This window comes from Canis lupus, chromosome 23 (genome assembly GCF_011100685.1).
Source record: "Canis lupus familiaris isolate Mischka breed German Shepherd chromosome 23, alternate assembly UU_Cfam_GSD_1.0, whole genome shotgun sequence".
NCBI classification, from domain to species: Eukaryota; Metazoa; Chordata; class Mammalia; order Carnivora; family Canidae; genus Canis; species Canis lupus.
In genome coordinates this window covers 15,817,037-15,839,354 of record NC_049244.1, presented here as the reverse complement: position 1 = coordinate 15,839,354, position 22,318 = coordinate 15,817,037, and the positions used below count along the sequence as shown (strand labels likewise).

The window sequence follows — 22,318 nt, the reverse complement described above, 5'->3', positions numbered from 1 at the left end:
GCTTTTCTTTGAAGACTTTTTTTCCAAAGCCTCCATTGTAAGAGATTAGCAATGCTTGGAAAATAACCTATTCCCTGCTTTTCAGCAGCCCTCAACCCATGACTGACAGCAGTTGATGCATAAATACCCCAGCTCCCTAGTTCCTTGAGTGATGTAACTCCTAGGTATTATTTTACACAGCTCCCCAGAATTTCCATTCAGGATTAAGTTCCATTTATCTACAAGGGAAGCTGGCTTGATGAACTGCCTTTGCTTCAATATGTCATTTCCCCACTTCCTTAGTAATGCTTCCTGCGTCTCCCCAAAAATGCTTGCACTTGAATCCCTATTGAGGATTAGATTCAGGGAAAACCCAAATTAAGATAGCAACAAAGAATGTTGGCTCTTTGTGCCTGTTATTCATCATGGAACCTGGGCAGTGATTTGATTTTTCAGGTTCCATAGTTTGACTTGAAAGTATTGTTTCCAGAACCCCATTCGCTGGCATCCCAGGTATCAGAGTTTTGAGCAGTTGGTTTAAGTAAGACTTTGCTTACAGAAGAGAATTCTAAACAGAGGAGGTCTTCTAAGGGCTTCCTTGTGTCCCCTCTCCCTACCATTTGTGTCCTGTAGCCTTCTCATCACATACACTTGTGGAAGACAAATTGGTGCTAATCAGACTAAGCTTTGTTCATTTTCCACTGCCAGTCTTCAATGAAGACAGTAACCATTTGTCTCAATAACTTTAAAGTGAGCATTTTTCTCCTTTTATTCTGGACATAACCAGCTTAATTAACACTTTGCACAAGCTACATACATCTCCTGTTGGAGATGCTCTGTTTCTGTTCCATTTAGGAAGAGAATGTCCCTTTTCAAAACTCTGTGTGTGTCTCTGTGGGGAGAAGTAGTGCAGTATGCATTTTTCTCTCAGCCATCATCTTCCACCTCTACTACTGTAAACAGTCTCCTCACTGGTCTGCTGCTTCTCTCAAACCACAAGAATCTATTTTCCCAACAGCAGCCATTATGGTCACTTAAGATAGAAATTCATGACCTTTCTCCATAAAAAAACCTACAATGGCTTTCTTATGCCATCCTGTAAAATCTGAACTGTCCTGCCATATTACAAGGTTTCCCTCCCTCACACTGTTCAAGTCTCTTCTCAGGGAGGCCTCTTCCAACCACTCTATTTGAATTTGCAAATCCTCAGACTCCTTATCTCTCTTCCCTGCTATGTTTTTATAGTTTGTAGTGCTATATTTACTGCATGTTTGCTTATTTGTTGATGATCTTACTTCACTAGAACAGTGCTTCTTTCCCTTAGCAAAATGCATTTGAGATTCATCCATGTTTTATCATTGGTTCATTCCCTTTTATAGGTGAGTAGAATTCCACCATGTGGATGCCCCTAAATTCATCATTTAAAGGACTTCTAGATTGTTTTTAGTTTTTGACAGTTATGTATAAATCTGCTATGAGTATGTATACACAGGTTTTTGTGTGAATATGTTTCCCTTTCTCTTGGGTAATACCTATGAGTGAGATTACTAGGGCATATGGTAAGTATATGTTTAATTTTATTAGACTCAAACTGTTTTCCAAAGTGGTTGCACCGTTTTGCACTCTTCTCCAGCAATGGACGAAAGTTCCAGCTGTTTGATATCTTTGCTAGCACTTGATATGGTAGGTTTAAAAGCATAGGGGGCACTTTGAGTACCCATCATTCTATTTAATTGGAGTTTCCAGGTGGGGCCCAGTGCAGATATTTTTTTTCTTCATTAAAATCTCTAGTTAAAAAAAAACCTATTAGTATTAATACAGTTTAACTTTTAGAATAGTTTATCAGAATAATTGTGAAAGTATAGATATTTCACACATATCCCTTCTCTTCCTGCATAGTGACACCTATTGTTTGCATCCTAGATGAGTATGGTACCTTAGTTATAATTGGTGAACTGATATTGATACATTGTTAATTAAAGTTCATGGTTTACATTAGGATTCACTCTGTATTGTACAGTTCTGTCGGGTTTTGACAAGTGCAAATGTTGTGTATCTGCCATCATGGTGTAATACAGAATAGTTTCATCTCCCTAAAAATCCCCTGTGCTCCACCTATTCATCTTTCTCTTCACCCCACTCTGAACCCCTGGCAGCCACTGATCTTTTTTATTGTCTCTAATTTTGTCTTTTCCTGGATGTCATATAGTTGGAACTTTATAGTATGTAGCCTGACTGGCTTCTGTCACTTTTAATATATATTTAAGATTCCTCAGGTCCCTTTCAAAAGCTTCTCAGGAAATTGTAATGTGTAGCCAGGTGCGAGAAGCACCAAATTAGAATATAAGCTCCCAAAGGATATTTCTTTTCTTTGACTATATTTTGTTCATTCGTATATCCCCAGAGCCTAGAACACTGCCTGGCATAGAACAGGCTCTCACTAAATATCAGATAGGTAAATGAAAGAATGAACGAAGGCCAAATGAGATCCATAAAGACCTGAATACTACTTTTGAGTGGTTTCATATCAAAGGATCCACTAATTGATCATTCTGATTTGCCTAGACTTTGCCACTCCCTATTTTGCTATTCCCATGCTTCATTACTCTTCAAAATACAACACATCTTGAACTTCCTCATATCTCCTTTATAACCCTCATTTGGAAATGTTCTCTTTCACTCTGCTTTCAAATCCTTCCAGACTTTCTACACATAACTCAAATTGGATTTCTTGCAAAAGAACTCTCCAGGCACCCCAAACCCATCTCTAGATTCTTAAAATAATCAGTACTTTTAGATTTACTAGATATTGTGAAGTGCCATCTATTCTTTCTATTGGTTCCTATCCTGAGATCCTATTCAAACTTGATTGCATTACTTCCCTGTGTTTCTACCTGGTTTCCAAGCCAGACTCTAAGCCCCCAAAGGACAGGAGTTATACTGTTATTCACTTTATTTGCTTAAATGCTCTAGGCATCTAGCATTATGCCAACCTTGAGAAATATTTGCTAATTTTTTTTTCTAGTTCAAGAAATGATGCTCTGTGAGGATGGAGAATGATGCTATGGGAACAGTGTGGGTCCAGGCAACCAAATTGGGGCACCAGTCACCGAACCTCACTTGTTCTCAGTTTCCTCATTTACATAATTAATGTTTATGTAGAGTTCCTAATTCCTTCTCTATTTGTACCATTCTGTGCTTTCTTTTCTTAAAAATTTTATTTATTTATTTGAAAGAGAGAAAGAGTGACAGAGGTAGCAAGAGAGAGCACCAGCAGGGAAGAGAGGGAGAAGCAGGCTTCCTGCTGAGCAGGGAGCCTGATGTGGGGCTCCATAACAGGACCCTGAGATCATGACCTGAGCTGAAGGCAGGTGCTTATCTGACTGAACCAGCCAGGACCCCTCCCCCCATTCTGTGTTTTGATGATTATAGCAACAACAGAGGAATTTGGACAAATGACAAAACTGATGTAAATAGATATAGTTTCTGCTGAGTTTACACATCAGTCTTTGAGAACAACAAAGAGGAATAAAACTGTTAGTTTCAGATTAAATTCTGATTTTCATGGAAAATTTTCATGAGTTGTTTTCCTTTCCCCTGTGCCTTGCCCCTTACCTGGAATACCTTCTTTCCTTCTACACTTTCCCAGTGTTCAAAGGTACATTCAGATTCCACCTCACAGAACCTTTCACGGTTTGTAACTTTATTTGCTTTTTACTTGTTCTTGTATTTTTCCCCTGTGTCTGTTAGCTTCATATGAGAGGAGCTGCACAGATCATCATTGTATCAGTGCCTGATATATGATAGGCCCTCAACAAACATCTGTTAAATGAATTAATGATGTTAATAGATGTGCTCTGAAAAAAGGATTTTATTAGCACATAAGTGCTAGAAACACTGCATACTCTATCACACCTACTGGGGGTGCCACAACCTTGTATATAAGAAGCTTGTTTACTTTTGTCACCCCAGGATTTGCCATGTTTATTTCCTTATGGACCTTACCCCCTTTTTATTTTATTTCAGCCATCTATTTACTCAGTAGTCACACCCATATTAATAAAAACAGTACCTAACTGGTATAAACAACTCCCATGTGTCCAGGACTATTTCAAGCACTTTATATGTATGATTTTAGAACAGTCCTAATTTACAACAGTCTTAATTTACTATTTTTATTTGAGAATTTCAGGTGAGGAAACAGAGGCATAGAGGGTTAAAATGACTTCCTAAGACACATAGTTCCTTGAGAAACCACCAGTCAGATAGCTCAGTATGAAAAATGCTGGTCTAATGGCATTTAAAGCCTCTGATGCAAGACTGGCCATCATTTGAATCTAGAATGTAGTGGATTCTGGAGTGGATTGCTGCTTTCTAAATGTGGGTCTAAATGAGGATTTCAGGGGAAGATGTTGGAGTAGGAGGACCCATGGATGCAACTAGAAAACACCCAGATCAGTGTAAAAAACCCAGACAATGACACTAAGACTGGCAGAAAAACAAAACAAAACAAAACAAAACAAAACAAAACAAAAATACTTCACAGCTAAATGTAGAGGAGAGGCCACCTTGAGGAGGGCAGGAAGGGCAAAGACATGGTTGGGAGAAATGGACTGTGGTCATCTGTGGGAGGAAAGGATGCCCAGGGAGAGGAGAGAGACAGACCCTCACACCTGGGAGACCACATGGGGAAGATAAATCCCCATAACATTTGGCTTTGAAAACCAGTGGGACTGGTTAAAAACTAGAATTTTAAAAATCAGTGGGCTTTATGCTGGAAGACACAAAAGGGCAAGAAGAGAATGAGTTCTTGCCCTTTAAAAGACAGTACAACAAACAGCCCTACACAGATAATGCATGGAAGCAACATTTGAAAAACACCTAGAGGTATAGAGCATTTGAAAAACACCTAGAGGTATAGAGGAGGGAGAATAGTTTACTTACCTCAGAAGTATGTCTCAGAGGGATAGAGATCTTGGGAGATTCCTTTAGAAACAAAGGAGCTAGCAAGTGCCATATCCTCTCCATTTCCCAGCATATGCATATGGCTGCCTGTAGGAAACAGTGCAGCTCTAACTCTCACTACCTGACTTGCTGACACTAATGCTTCCTATCCCTGTGCCACTACAGATCCCCTCTCTGCCCATATGCTTTTGGCCCCAGCCCATCCAGACTGGTACCTCAGCCTAGCCAGTGTGCAAGCAGCCCCAACAGAGGCCAACACCACTCCAAAGTGACCCTTGCCCTGGAGGGAGAGGAAGATAACCAAACATAAGAGTCATAGTGTGGCCCCAGAAGTGGTCCAAGAATAGATGACTGGTCTGACTGCAGGCACTATCCAACAATGAAAGCCTCTCAGGGGACAGCACAGGGGAAAACATTCTGAAGTTTGGTGCTCTTGCATCTCTGGTAAAATGCCTAGTCTGATTCAACTCAAGCCCAAAGCAGCCTTATATTGCTCCATTAACACCAGAGGGAGCAAACACTGCTTACAACAGGCAAAGAGAACCCTGCAGACAAATAGACTGAAGGAAAAGCAGCTCATCAAAAATAGCAGAACACACACACACACACACACACACACACACACACACACACGAGATATGCCTGAAATGCCAGGTTCTGGTGAACAGGGGACCCAGTATGGGACCTCTTCATAAGGCCACTACTTGCAAGAGCAGGAGATGTGACTGATTTTCCTAACATGTAGAAACAGACATAGAGAGTTACACAAAATGAAGAGAGAGAGGAATATGTCCCAAATGAAAGAAGAGGACAAAATACAGCAAGGGAGTTAAATGGTTGGAGATAAGTAATATATCTTATACAGAATTTAAAGTAAGGGTCATTGGGATGCCCGAGTGGCTCAGTTGGTTAAGCATCTGCCTTCAGCTTGAGTCATGATCCCTTGGTCCTGGGGTCAAGCCCCATGTTGGCCTCACTGCTCATTGGGGAACTTGCTTCTCCTCTCCCTCTACACCATCCCCCTTCTGTGTTCTCTCTCTCTCTCTCTTCCTCTCTCTCTCTTCTTCTCTCTCTCTCTCTCTCTCTCTCTCTCTCAAATAAATGAATATAGTCTTTTAAAACATGAAGTAATTGTCATAAAGATACCGGATTTGAGAAACAAATGGAGGACATCAGGGAGACCTTTATAAAAGAGATAAAAAAAAGAACCACTTAGAGATGAAGAACATAATAAATGAAATTATTTATAAACTAGATAGAACAAATAGGCTAGAGGAAGCAGAAGAATGAATCTGACCTGGAAGACAGAGTAATGGAAAATAATCATCAAGCTGAGCATGTGAGATAAATAAAAAATTATGCATAATGAAAATAGACTTAGGGAACACAATAACACCATCAAGCATTATAGGGATCCTGGAAAGAGAAAAGAAAGAAAAAGGGGCACAAAATTTATTTAAAGAAATAATAGCTGAAAACTTCCCAAATCTGGTGGAGGAAACAGAAACTCAGATACAGGAGGTAGAGGTCTCCCAACAAAACCAATCTAAGGAGGTCCACACCAAGACATATAGTAATGGAAATGAAAAAAAATAGTGATAGGGAATTTTAAAAGCCAAAAGAGAACAGAAAGCAATTATATACAAGAGAAACTCCATAAGCTGATTTTTCAGCAGAAACTTTGCAGGCCAGAAGAGAGCAGCATGATATATTCAAAGTGCTGAAAGGAAAAGATCTGTGGTCAAGAATACTCTATCCTGCAAAGTTATCATTCAAAATAGAAGGAAAAATAGTTTTCCAGACACACAAAAGTTAAAGGAATTAATGGCCACTAAACCAGCCCTATAGGGAATATTAAGGGGAACTCTTTGAATGGAAAGGAAAGACTATAAGTAAGGGTGAGAAAAGTGGGAAACACAAAAACTGTGAAAATAACTATATCTGTAAAGACTCAGTGAAGTGAGTCCCCCTCACCCCTGCTAAATAAATAACTAAATAAATACATAGTAAAGTATGACACCATATGCCTAAAATGTTGTGGTGGAGAGTAAAGAATAGGTTCAAACTTAAGTGATCACCAACTTTTAATATGGACTGCTATATGCAGAAGACGCTGTATATGAACTGAATGATAAACACAAATAAAAAACCAGCGGTACCTATGCAAAAATAAAGAGAAAGGAATCTAAGTATATCAGTAAAGAAAGTCATATAATCATGAGAGAAGAGAGCAAGGGAAGAAAGGAACAGAGAAGAACTACAGAAACATCTACAAGATGATTACCAAAAAGGCAATAAAATCATACCTATCAATAATTACTTTGAATGTAAATGGTTGAATGGCTCCAATCAAAAGACACAGGGTAATGGAATAGATAAAAAAGCAAGACCCATGTATATGCTGCCTACAAGAGACTCATTTCAGACTTAAAGACACATGCAGATTGAAAGCAAAAGATTGAAAAAGCATTTATCATGCAAATGAAAGTGAAAAGAAAGCCAGGGTAGCAATACGTGTATCAGATAAAGTAGATTTTAAAACAGACTGTAACAAGAGATAGAGAAGAACACTACATAAACATCAAGGGGACAATCCAACAGGAAGATATAACAACTGTAAGTATTTATGCCCCCACTATGAGAGAACCCAAATACATAAACAGTTAATAACAAACATGAACAAAGTAATTAATAGTAATACAATAGTAATAAGGGACTTTAACACCCCACTGATATCAATGGACAGATAATTCAAACAGAAAATCAATGACAAAAATCTCTTTGAATGACAGATTGGACCAGAATATATTCAGAATATTCCACCCTAAAACATCAGAATACTCATTCTTTTCAAGTACATACAGAACATTCTCCAGAATAGATCACACATTAGGCAACAAAATAAGTCTCAACAAATTAAAAAAAATTGAAGTTTTACCATGCAACTTTTCTGACCACAATGCTATGAATCCATAAATCAATCACTAGAAAAAATCTGGAAAGAGCACAAAAACATGGAGGGTAAGTAATATGCTATTAAAAAATGAATGGGGGGTAACCTGGGTGACTCAGTGGTTTAGTGCTGCCTTCAGACCAGGGCGTGATCCTGGGGACCTGGGATTGGGTCCTGCATGGGGCTCCCTGCGTGGAACCTGCTTCTCCCTCTGCCTGTGTCTCTGCCTCTCTCTCTCCCCCCCACTCTGTGTCTGTCATGAATGAATAAATAAAATCTTAAAAAAAATATAAATGAATGGGTCAACCAAGAAGTCAAAGAAGAAATAAACACACACACATGAACATGGAGTCAAATGAAAATGCAAAAACAATGATCTAAAATCTTTGGGATGGGGATCCCTGGGTGGCGCAGCAGTTTGGCGCTTGCCTTTGGCCCAGGGCGCGATCCTGGAGACCCGGGATCGAATCCCACGTCGGGCTCCCGGTGCATGGAGCCTGCTTCTCCCTCTGTCTGTGTCTCTGCCTCTCTCTCTCTCTCTCTCTCTCTCTCTCTCTCTGTGTGTGTGTGTGACTATCATAAATAATAAATAAAAATTAAAAAAATAAAATAAAATCTTTGGGATGCCATAAAACTGTGCTAAGAGCAAAGAGTATAACAATACAGGCATACCTCAAGAAGCAGGAGAAGTCTCAAATAAACAGCTTAACTTTATACCTCAAGGAGTTAGAACAACAAACCCCCAAAACAGCAAAAGGAAGGAAACAATAAATATTAGAGCAGAAATAAATGAAATAGAAATTTTAACAAACCCAAAAAACAAACAAAAAAACAAAACCCAAAACCAACCAAAACAAAACAAAATACAGTAGAACAGATCAAGGAAACTAGGAGCTGGTTCTTTGAAAAGATCAACAAAAATTGGTAAACTTTTAGACAGACTCATCAAAAAGAAGAGAGGAGACTCAAACAAAATCATAAATGAAAGAGGAAAAATAACAACTGATGCCAAATAAATACAAAGGATTGTAAGAGAATATTATGAAATATTATATGTCAGCAAATTGGACAGCCTAGAAGAAATAAATTCCTAGAAACACATAACCTCCCAAAATTGAACAAGTAAGAAATAGAAAATTTGAGCAGACCAATTACCAGCAATGAAATAGTATCAGTACTCTAAAAATTTCCAAAAAACAAAAGTTCAGGATCAAATGTCTTCATAGGTGAATTCTACCAAACATATAAGAGATAGTTAATACATACTTTTCTCAAACTATTCCAAAAAATAGAAGAGGAAGGAAAGCTTCCAAATTCATTCAACAGTACCCTGATACCAAAACCAGATAAACACACTTCTAAAAATGTATTCAGCCCAAGCATTCATTAATATATGAATGGAAAAAAAAGTTGAGTAATATATACAATGGAATTTTATTCAGTCATAAAAAAGAACAAAATCTTGCTATTTGCAACAACATGGATGGAGCTAGAGAGTCTAATGTTAAGTGAAATAAGTCAGAGAAAGAGAAATACCTTATGATTCCAGTTACATGTGGAATTTAATAACCAAAACAAGTGAACAAAGTGAGAAATAGAAAAAATAGACCAAAAAACGACCTTAACTTTAGAGAACAGATGGTTATCAGAGGGGAGATGGGTGAGGGAATGAGTGAATTAGGTGAAGGAGATTAAGAGTACACTCATCTTGATGAGCAGTGAACAATATATAGAGCTGGTAAATCATGATATTGTATACCTGAAACTAATATTTTTATTTATTTATTTATTTATTTATTTATTTATTTATTTATTTATTTAGAAACTAATATTACACTGTATGTTAACTATCCTGGAATTTTAAAAATAAATGTCAGTCTATTCTACATATACCTTTATCTGTGTAATAATACTGATCATTTTCACCTGGAAGGGCGTTTGTAGAAATTGAAACAATGTATCTAAAGAAGGTAACATTGCCAGTAGCTAGTGATAAATGCTAGGGAATTTTAGTTATTATCAGCAGAGAATTTTGCAAAAAATTCATTAGTACTTGATGGATGTAAGTTACGTTTTTTTTTTTTGCCACATTTTTCTCCCGTTTCATCATTGAGTCTTTGGTGGTTTTGTTTACCTTGAAAGTTCTAATAACAGTGAATTAGTTATGTCGGGCATGTAACAAAGAGCCTGAAAATACTAACAGTATTCAATAAAAGTTTATGATTCACAAAAAGTCCAGAGTTGGTTTTCATGATGAGGCAGCTATGTTCCAGGCTGTGACTTAGGTCCTTCACTGCATCTTCTGCCTTGAGTGCAAAGACAAGAAAAGAGCAAGCAGACATCATCCCAGGAGGGTCTAAAAAATAATTATAAGCACAACACTTTTTTGTTGCCCAATTTTTTTGTTTGTTTGGTGTACCTCACAGATACCTTTATTCATGTCACAAAGGAAATGACATGTTTACAAGTTTACAGCAATGCTCCATGTTCCCATCTAACAGAGCTTACTGAGGTTTACAGCCAGACCAATGTTCCATCTGATGTGTATTCTAAGTAAAGCTGGTTAGTGATGACCATGAGCAGGTGCAGGACTCGAAGCTTTCAGAGCTTTACTTCCTTCATCAATACTCCTAATTTTATAAATGATGAAGCCCATCAACCCATTCCTACTCAAATCTCTTGATAAACTTGGGTAGAATAGGGCTTCATGGGGACCCAAATATTTTTTAAAAGACTTTGAAACATTTGGTATAGGATCCCTGGTGCATGCCTCAGGGATCTGCTCGGCCAATGACTCGGAAAGGTCACTGAGTGCCATATTGCCTAGTTCTTAAAGCACTGACCCTGAATGAAGGCTCAGGAACCCCACGCACTTTCTGGTTACATTTAGGTAATTGAAAATCCAGTAGTCGAAATGTCCAGTCTTTTGTAATTAGCAAAGTTGTGAACACGACTTGAGGTTAATTAGTTTTCCAATCTAGAACTTGAGCCTGTGGCAGGTGGTTTGAAGTGGGAGAGTGAATATAGTCATTAAAGCTTCGCTATTTTTCATCTCCCCTCCTTCTCACTATTCTGTAGAAATTTTAGGAAAAAAACCCTATTATTATGTTCATGATGAATTTTCACAAAGTAAAACAATGTAAAAAGTCATGTAATGCAGATTCTTTGGGTTTTGTCCATTATGAAGTATCTTATTTTTTTTTCTTTCCCTTTTCCCTCAATACTTTAAATACTTCCCTCCACTCTTTTTCCTGGTTTCTGAGAAGTAGGATGTGATTCTTATCTTTGTTCCTCTATAGATAATGTGTTATTTTGCTTTCCTTCTTCTTTCAAGATTTTTTTTTTTTTTTTTTGGTCTTTGATTTTCTTTGGTTTGAAGATGATATTCCTAGGTGTAGATATTTTGACATTTATTCTCTTTGGTGTTCTCTGAACTTCCTGGAGCTGTGGATAGGTGTCCGACATTAATTTGGGGAAATTCTCAGTCATTATTGTTTCATATTTTCTTCTGTTCCTTTCTTCTCCTTTTGGTATTCTCATTATGTGTACGTTACACCTTTTGTAGTTGCCAACAGTCCCTAGAATTCTGTTCTCTATTTTTCATCTTTGTTCTCTTTGCTTTTTAGTTTTTGATGTTTCTATTGCTATATCCTCTAGCTCACTGATTCTTTCCTCAGTTATGTACAGTCTGTATAAACTTATGAAAGTCATTCTTCATTTCTCTTACAGTGTTTTTTTTTAATCTTTTTTTTTTATCTCTAGCATTTTTGGGGGTTGTTTATTAGAATTTTTATCTCTTAGCTTACATTGCCCATCTGTTCTTGTATGCTTTCTACTTTATCCATTAAAGTTCTTAGCATATTAATCATAGTCATTTCAAATACTCAGTCTGATGATTCCAATATCCCTGGCATATCTGGTACATTTCTGGTGTACCAAGCATCCTGGTGCTTGTTCTGCCCTTTCAAACTATATTTTTGCCTTTTGGTATATCTTTTAATTTTTTCTTGATAATCACACATGGGTACTGGGTAAAAGCAACTCCAGTGAATAGGCCTTTACTGGTGGAGAGGTTTGGGAAAGGGGAAGCATTTTATAGCGCAGTGGTTAGGTCTGTCTCTCAGTGATCCTGTATTTCTGGGCCGTGAACTTCGCAAGGACTTTTCTGTTTCTTCTTCCCATTTAAGTGAGACAGTATGACACCAATGAACTAGAGTTGGGTATTGTCTTTTTCCTAGGCAATTTAGGCTTTGATAATATCCCAGCAGCTTAGGTTCTGGTTAACTAGATTTCCCTAAGAACAGGCCTTGTTAAGAAGAACAGAGTACCCCGGTTTATTTCAAAATGGTTCCTTATTCTCTTTCCTTGCAGGAAGCCTGAGGGGATTGATTTTTTCCCAGTATTTACTATGGGAATCTGGTTGAGCATCTAGAGGTGAATCTCACTATGTTGTGGATCTTCCCTCTGCCTTGGTGCCATTGGAGTTTTTAACTCTAATACTTGTCCACACTGAGCCTCCAGCAATTCTTTCAATTACAGTTCAAAATTTCTTACCCCAGCACTGGTTCTTGTGGCAATTTCTTCATGAGTCTCTGCTCTGGGAAGCTCTGGTGATCTGTGTTCACCCATCTCTCCAGTCTGGGGGCAGCAGTTTGTCTTTTGTCTTCCCCTCTCCCCCAAGGAGAGTTGTTGAATTTTTAGTCTGTTTAGTTTGTACTTGTTGGAACACAGTAGTGACTTCCAAACTCCTTAAACTTTCACCGTTATTATTGATGTTCACTTGGTATAGAATTCTAAGTTGTATTAATTTCAGTAATTATATATATATTTTTAATTCTAGAATTTCCATTTAACTTTACACAGATTCAGTTTCTCTGGTGAAATCCTCATCTTGATTCAGTTTTCCTGAACATACTAATCAGTTATTTTAAAGTCTGTGTCTGGTAGCTCAAATATCTGGATCACCCATAGGTCTGTCTCTGTTAATTCTTTTTCTTTTGTGTCTCTTTATACACTTGATAACTCTGAACTGAATGCCACACATTTTGTTAACAAATTTTAGAGTCTGTGGATTCTGTTATATTTTTCCATAAAAGATTTTGTTTGTTTTCTGGCCAAATAATTAGCTGATTTAAGGCTGAGTTTCTAGTCCTTGTAAGATCTTGTCCATTTTTGCTTTGTTCTAACTCTAGATTGTGATCCTGCAGAGATTCTGCACTGAAGTGGACACTAAACTTCTGATTTTATCCCCCAGTGTGATGTAGTGCCAAAAGATATGCTTAACTTTTCTGTTTCCCAGGAGCTGCTTTCTGTTCTTGTCTCTCCAAATTTGGCCACTTTGTCATACACATTGGTAAATTATTAGATTGATATAAGTAGTATAGAAAGTCATGCTCACTTCAGTGATTTGTTTCTGCTTGGTAGCATCATGGTTTCTTTTTAAGTTCCATCTCCCCAAATAAGTGCCATGCCTTCTAACATCTTTGATGGCTTCAAAGAGATTGCTTTTAGTTTTTGTTTTGTTTTGCTTTGTTTTTCCATTCCATCTAATTTTTCTAGTTGTTCTCATTTGAAGAATTGGTCTGCCAGAACTAATACATTAGATCTGGAAGTGTTTTAGATGTAGTATACATCATATTCTTTCAGATTCTATTGGCCAAAAGAGATCTCATGGCTCCTCCTAGATACAAGGTGGGCTACAAAATGTAGTCTTCCTATGTGCCCAGGAAGAAAATTAAGTAATTTAGTGAAAATATAACATGTTTTTCTGTTGTAGGCAATGACTTAGGGATTTATTATGTACTTTGGAGATTTTAGTGTGATCTTTATGCATTTTCAGCCCAATTTTAAACAAATGCTTAAAGATAGGGAAAGGGGCCATAGAATAATCTGTGTATATATTTTTTAAAAAATTCAGTATTTATTAAATTTATTTTTTGTTTCGAGCACTATGCTAGGCACATTCATATCTGTCCTATTCTTGAATCCTCATTTGGATCCTGCAAAGTACATGTTACTATTTTCCACATTTGTATATGGTATGTGTGAGACTGAAGTGGTTAATTTGTGCTTTGTGATGTGGAGTAAAGACTGATTAATTCATTCCATAAGATAGTTTTTCTTTTTTATTGTTGCAAGTCACTCTTATTACATCTAGATGCAAGATAATACAGTAATTGAAACCAAGAGCTCTGGAACTAGGCTGCTGGGTTTCAGTCCTGTCTCTACCACTTCCTGATTGGTTCATCCAGCAGACAATTTACTTCATTTCCCTTGCCTCAGTTTCCTGTTCTGTAAAATAGAGATAATAATAGATTGTTGCATTGAATAAATTAATTTGAAAAGAGCCTAGGAAGTGCCTATTATATAATAAACACTCAATAATTATTAACTATTAACATTATGTGGAAGCAGATGATTTCATTGCTATTTTTATTACCTATTTATATAATGCATTGTAGCTTTATAAGAGCTGTCCTGGAATACAAGTTCTGTGAGTTCAGGGACTTTTTTCCTCAGTAGGAAGTACAACATTTGGCACCAATGAAAGATGCAGGTTATTGAATTTCAAATCATAAAAGGAGAAAGGTTTGGCTGCCTTTTTTAATCTAGCTTTGTCATTTCCAGGTAATAGTGTTTATCATATATTTTTCCCCTCTTTTATTTGCCTCCTCCCCCTTTTTTTTGCAAAGAACCTATTTTCCCTAGTGTTAAAGTCCTAAATAGCCCTGAATATATGTTATAAACTTATCTCTCTTGAATTAGAGATTACTGCAAATCATGATTAAAGAGTTGAGAGGAGCACATGCAATTTGGACGAGGTAGTAGATACCTACTTGCTAACATGATGTAAAATGTATGCATTTACACTGTCACAAACCATCTTGTACTGTGACTTGTTTCATAATATCTGTACTCAATACCATGTACTTTTGACAGTTCTTTCCTGTTTCTGACAGATTTTTTCCTTTTTAGAAGTAAAGAAGGCACACATGTCTGTACTTTGCTTCGCTTGTTGTATTATTTCTCTCTTATCATACAAAATATAGTTATCTGTCAATCAGTATTTACGAAGCACTTAGTGCGTCTCTACATACATATCCCTGTATGATTGGAAAAAGAGCATACAAGCAGAAGAAAAGGATCTCATCTTAAATTGTTGGAAATGTGTTAACCTATGCAAAGCACATTGAAAATAAGTGAGATCTTGTTTTATTATTGTTAATAGCTGGTATATTAATTTCTTAGGGCTGCTATAATGAATTACCATAAACTGGATGGCTTCAGACAACAGAAAGTAATCCACCTTCAGTTTTGAAGACCTGAAGTTCAAAATCAAGATGTCATTGGGCTTGATTTCTTCTGGACGCTCTAGGAGAATCTGTTCCATACCTCTCATGGCTTCTTATGGCTGTGGATAGTTCTTTGCATTGTTTGGCTCACTGACACTTGGTGCTAACCTATGCCTTTGTCTTCACATCACCTTCTCCACTGTTTCTACTCTTCTGTTAGTATCTTCTTCTCTTATAAAGGCACTTGTCATTACATTTAGGGCCCACTCAGGGGCAAGGATGATCTCATATCAAGATACTTAACTTAATTACATCTCCAAAGACCATTTCTTTTTCCACATTATCATTACATTCACAGGTTCTCAGTAGATACATCTTTTATGGGACCATCAATCAATCTACTATGTTGGGTATATGTTATTTTTCCCTGAGTTTTCTTGTGTTTCAAGTTCATAGAAATCTCCCTCAAGGACAAGGAACATATCTTATATCTTTTGGGCTCCCTACAGCCCAGTCAAGTGCTCTACCCAGTAAAAATCTCTTAATGTATTAGGATGTATATGTATCTTAATGCATTTTAAGAGCTATTAAAGGAATGGATGGTACCCACATTCAAACAATCTCAAGACATGTGATGACATAGAAATTAGTGATAAGACTAATGAACAGGAAAACAGAGTGTGTTTTATGAGTGATAAGTGCTATGATATGACTAAGTACATATAGAAAGTCATCTTATGCTAGTCTAGGGGGTGCTAGAAAGGCTTCCTGGAGAAGGAGGCATAGCTAATGAATTTTGAAGGACTGAACAGTAAGTGACCTATGAGAACAATGAGGATGTGTATTCTAGGCACAGAGAACAACACATGCAGAGATTTCCAGTGTGAAGCTTCTGGAACCATCAGGAAGTATTCTTGTGGCCAGAAGATATGATGCATGAGGTGGGGGGCTGACTCATCGGAGTAGAAGATAAATGGCAAGAGATAACACTGGGGTTTCATGAAGGCTGCATCATGAAGGATCTTATATGCTCTAACAAGGAGTTTATATTTATTCATAAAAATAAGAATGAATTGATACGGTGGCTTAGATATTTCAGATTAACTTTTCACAAAATGGTGGTAGTTGGGAAAGAGATTGGGCATTAGTGAGACCAGAGGCAGGTTGGTCCATTTTACATTGCTGGAATAATCTGGATATAAATGATGGAGTGATAGTTGCCTTAGTTATGACAGTCTATGCAGAGGGTAGGGTATGGCATCTGAGCATTATGAAAATTATGCAGGCATGGTGGCTGATTGGAGTTAGGCCATATGGAAAAGAGAGAGGTCAAGGATGATTTTCAAATGTCTGGTTTGTTTGACTCTAATAGACAAGTAATGGTATCATTCATGGCAACTGAAGACAGAGAAGGAGGAGCACTGAAACTTTCTGTGTCTCATTTCCCTCATCTGTACAATAACTAAGTAAACCCTACCCTCCCTCTCTTGTAACATTATTAGCAACAAATAAGATATAACATTTTAAATATCTTTAAAGTTTTTATTTTTTTTTAAAGATTGTATTTATTTATTCATGAGGGACACAAAGAGAGAGGCAGAGACACAGGCAGAGGGAGAGAAGCAGGCTTGCTGCAGGGAGCTGGATGTGGGACTTGATCCCAGGACCCTGGGATCATGCCCTGAGCTGAGGGCAAACACTCAACCACGGGCTGAGCCACCCAGGTGTCCCTACATATCTTTAAAGTTATAAAGCAAGCTCACAAATTATTCTTTAAGATTGATTTACATTTAACCAAAATTTATAATTAAAAAAATTGTAAAGGAGTATATATAGCTATATAAGGGCAAAAGTATATATTTTTTAAATAGATGGAACTTATTTTTTTGGAGATGGCAAGAAATATGTATCTACAATCCAGATTCTCCTTTCCTTCTCTTTGTTTTTCTATCCTACACTGTGATCTCGTCATGACATAGAGTGAAGTAAAAAATCCACAACCATACTCTAATGCCTGTTTTTCTCAAACCAAGACTCTGCAGCTTCCCACTCAAGGTTTCTTGGTACCTTGTGATGTCACCAAGTGACCATCTCAACTCCACCCTGGCATCGGCATGGCCCTGCTGCCCTCTATGTGCACACACACACACACACACACACACACACACAGGGATTGAACTCAGTAATCCCCAGGTAAAAATTTTGGCCACCATATCAGTGTTCTCATCTACAAAATGGGTGTAATTTTTATCTGTTTCACATGACTGATGACCAGATGAAATTAAATATATACAACATGGCAAAGCACTCAATACAAACTTTGCAGACAGGTCTACCTTACCCTTGGAAATCCTTCCTGCTCTGCAACTTTATAAAGTACTGGAAACCCTGATGGGCTTTGATCTCTGCATTTGAACTAACCTGCCTCATGGATTACTTGTTTCCCCTACTCTACTCTACCCCCCACCTCCCACCCCATCTTTCTGAATTTCCCTAATAGTTAGGGTCTGTTTCATAACATTCAATACTAAATCATTGCATGTCTGCTCTGTGTTCACTTTTATTTTTTTTTATTTGAGTGTAGATGACACATAATGTTACATTAGTTTCCATTATACAACTTAGTGATTTAACAAGTTTAAAGAGTATGCATGTTCACCAGGAGTGTAGCTACCATCTGTCCTGTTACGTGGCTATTACTTCACTTTTTCTTTTTAAAGTAGACCCAGAATTCTTCAGGTGGATGTATTTAGCATAGTGCAGGGCACCCACAAGATACAGCAAATTGGAAGTGTTTGAGAATCAACACATATTTCTGATCTTCACCTACAAGTCTCTTTTATGGGGGTCTTCTTGAATTTTTACTGTCCAGCCCTCTCTCTGTATATTTAAGTCAACCGTGCTTTAAATGAAGAGAGAAAGTGAAAAAATGAGGTGGGAGATACCATTTTTTAAAACTTTGATCTCAAAATGGGGGAGAATGTTGGTTTTAGAACATTTTGATCTCCTTGGATTTATTTTTATTTTCATTCTCTGACAATTCAAAAATTGCAATGATAATTGCATTGTTCTCTAAATGCCCTAGTTAGAACCAGAGCCAAGATTATTTCATCCTACTATTAGGAAAGAGCTGTAGGAAGGAGCCCATAAAACATCCTTGTTTTCTTGATGAGAATGCAGATCACTTCACTGCTGGAAGAAAATCAGCCTCAGGCAGTGGAAGTGTTGGCCAGACTGCACTGAATGGCATCAGCAAAATGCCTGGAGCAACAGAATGGTGGCACTGAGAGGTTGCTTGAGATGGAAGTGGATTTATGTGACAACTCTTTAATTTCATTTTGTAATTCTATTCATGGAATCTAAAGGTTGTATAACTTCAGGAAAATACTCAGGCAACCTTTTGAGTTCAGGCTCTGGTATATTTAATAAGAGCAAATTTCTTATCCTCTTCAAGCTCAGTTCTCTTCTCTGTGAAATGGGAATGAAAATATTTTCTTCCAAAGAAAACATTTAATATCTTTCTACGTAGTTATTTGGAGAGTAATAATAAGACAACAATCTGTCTCTGAGGTATTTGAGCACTGTAAGCTACTCAAATGTTTTGGCAACTCTTCCAGTTTTCTCCCAAAGTATAATTAAAAAAAATTTAAAACATGACTATCATGTCAAAGACTTATTTAACTCATTAACGAAGGAAGCAGCAGGATATTAAAGCTGATTCAAAGAGAATTTGAAAAGCTAAGTATACACAGGCTCTGAAAGAATTACTGCTGAAATAAGATTGCTAAATTTAAATATAAAATTGTTCACTTCCTACAGGGCAATAAAACTGGCAAAATGGTAAGAATATAAATATTAAAAATGATAACTTTTGGCATAACTGTTTCTACCATTCAGATATCATTTGTATTTTTATCAAAGATTAGAGTTAACATTTAACGTCTAAGGTTATGAGTTCTAATCAATGGTAAATAGTCAAAGACACCTTCTCCTAGAAAATTAAGTAATCCTGGGGAAAACCTGCTAGACAATATTCCTATGACATCCAAAGGACATGCAGTCATTTTCTTTTTATCTTGTTACGTTTTGAAAATATATTTTAATATTACCTATTTATTTTCAGTTTTTCTTTTCATCTCATTCCTGATTGGTAGATTCACTTCTTCTGTTTTATACTTTATTTTCTTCTATCTGATGCTGTAATTCTGCATGTCTCTAATTCCCTTTTTCCCATCAGCCATTTATTGCCAAATTATATCCTCAGATCTTTTCTGATTTTGCTCCCTAATTAAGCCATTATTTGAGTCTGCTTTAGTTCTTACATTAAAACCTGACTTAAACCTAATTGGTGATGCACAACCATTTGCTTCCTTTTAGTATTAGAGATAGGTAATATTTGTGATTCCACTCTTGATATCTTAGTAAGGTATAAGGAAAACAAGGGTGGAAGGAGAGCTAAAATTTTTAAAACTTTCTGTTCATTTAAGAGTAGGAATATATCAGCTGTATTTGAGCCTGCCCTTGTATCTTGAACACCATCATTTTCACTAATGAAAGCCCATATCTAATGTCCATTATGCTTATTAACAAGCCATTGATTTCACCAATGAAAATCTATGTATAATATTCATTATGCTAATTAACAAACTTCTGTGTTGATCAGACATAGACCTAGCTGAAGCCTTATAGATACCATCTCTGGTGCATTGTCTTCTGAATAAGTGTCCACTAATCACCCCTAGAATATCCTCAAATAGGGAAATTATGCTCTGGGGGCCTAGAGCATCACATTCATTTACATTACATGATCTAGGTTGCAGGTAGTTTAAAATAAAATGTAGTCTACGTCACAACCGGTACTTGGCCTGTTTCTAAATGGAGTTAACACAACCTAGCAGTCTTTGTGGAAGGCAGGGATGACATGGTACTTGCTACCTTGCAAGTTTTCTGTCTCTAAGCTCCAGAAGCTGGGACACTGGTAACACTTTTTTGGAAATATAGGTTCCATTGACTAAACTGGCCACAGGAAGTTGAATAGAAAAGCACCGAAATCTGAACTTTCCCCTGGAGGATTGGGATATTCCCTCAGGAGGAGACCTCATCACCCCACAATGGTCATGGCTATTGGCTACTGGGAAAATATGAGGAAATGCAGCATTCTGACTTAGTAAAAAGAAAGAGTATCTTTTTACATTGCTCATTTCTCTTGGGCGCCAGTGTCTGTTAGAGCTAACTGGAAAAACAAAGACCAAAAGCAACTCTGGTTTAAATTCTGTTGTAATTGTGTCACGTTTTATATTATGATAAAATATTAGCTTCCTTACAAGGAGAAGGAGGTTAAATCCCTAGTTGATTCAAAGTGAATTTAGTTTCTCCAAAGATGAGCAGGATGAGACAAAAACATGACCCATTTTTTTTCTCCTCAGAGTCCAAATTTTTGCTCTGTTTTTTTCTTCTCCCCTCTATCTCAGGAAGGTTTCTCACAGCCAGCAGTGCGGAGGCATGCCCTTGCTGCTTGCAGAGCAGAAAGATTCATGGCTTCCTCTAACATATAAGACCCTGTATTATTTTAGGCAAAAAGAACAGCCCAGAGTGATTCATTGGGCAATGTGCATGTTGTGCCCTGGCCAGAGCTGTTACCTATTTATGACAATATAATTTCATTTGCTTTTGGAGATGCACTTTATGCCCTGTCTGTCAGACTAACCCAGAAATATGTCCACCAGGCAAGATGCTTAACCTCTTCCAGTGATCTACACTGCATAGAGCCTAATGGCAGGAGTAGCATTGGCAGTTGATTTTGATTCTTCTTTGTAGAAGTGAAGAGGTTGCAACAGTTGCTGAAACTCCCCAAATTTGTGGTTATGAAATTTCTGAGTCCATGCTATACCATGATCAGCATGCAAGGATTTATACTGCCTACATTTGGAAACACAATTTAAGTGATTATTTAAATAAGTGTTCTAATGTTAGAATCATTTTTTGCCATGTGAATGGTGGTATACAGTGTCTGGTTTTTGTGTACTAACCCTAGCCTGGGTCTTATCTTACTTTATTCCACATTTTTCCTCTCTATTTTCTAAATCTTTAAAAAAAATAACTTATTTTTTAAAGATTTTACACATACGAATGAATTTAATGCAAACATAATGAACCCTGATGGATGCCCCCTTCTACCCTTATCAGATCATGGTATTTTCCCAAAGCATACTAATTCCTTTCCTTTGCCTTCCTCTCTAGAAAGAACTATTAGCATGAATGTGATATTTATTTATCCTCATGCAGGTTTCCATATTTTTAAATACATACTTTTATATCCATAAATGAGAAATAGTTTTGCTATGCAGGTTGTAAATTTTTATAACTATTGTGTCATTTTCTTTTGTATGATTTTGCCATAATTTATTTATCCATTTTCTTAGGGTGTCTCCAGTTTTTCACCATTACAAGAAATGCTGTAAAGAACATTCTTAACCATGTTTCCATGTGTAAGGGTTCTCTAGAGGAACAGACTACAATGGAATTGCTAAGTTTTTGGATATGAATATCTTCAGCTTTATCAAATATTGCTGAATTGCTCTCCAAAGAGATATGTTAGAGTTCTTTATATATTCAGGGTACTAAAGTATTGTTGGTTATATGCACAGCAAATATATTTTCCTGTCTGTGGCTTGCCTTTTACTTTTCTTCAGAGTGAGTTTTAAAAGTAATTTTAATTTTGATGTATTCAAAGGTATGGAGTTTTTTTTTTTAATGTTTTGTGCACATTGTATCTCATTCTAAAGATCTTTCATTTTACATGGTCGTGAAGGAAACTCATCCTCTGGTTTCTTAGTTTATGTGAGCACACTTCATGGATTACCCTATGTTGTATGAGTACTGGTTTAAACCATGCTGATCTAGGTGTAAAAGTTACCCCCTTGATATTCTTTTTTTTATTTTTTTATTTTTTTTATTTTTTTTTATATTCTTAAATTCCTTAGTGAGCAAAGTGGTTTTTATAGTATTGACAAAGGAGTTCACATCTGCTCCACAATGGAGAAAGCAACACCTCCTGTTAGCTTTTCTGTTTTCTCTCTTTGTTAAATCTTGACCTTACCAGTACTTTCTCTACCAGAATTAGTCTCGC

General features: G+C 36.9%; 1 protein-coding gene and 1 pseudogene across 10 annotated transcripts in view; one reads left to right on the top strand and one right to left on the bottom strand.

Moving 5' to 3' along the window:
- RBMS3 (RNA binding motif single stranded interacting protein 3) overlaps positions 1 to 22,318 on the top strand; it is a 1,328,331-nt gene that overhangs the window by 194,758 nt on the left and 1,111,255 nt on the right. The window lies entirely within an intron of this gene.
- Positions 10,461 to 10,642, bottom strand: LOC102154899 (annotated as a pseudogene).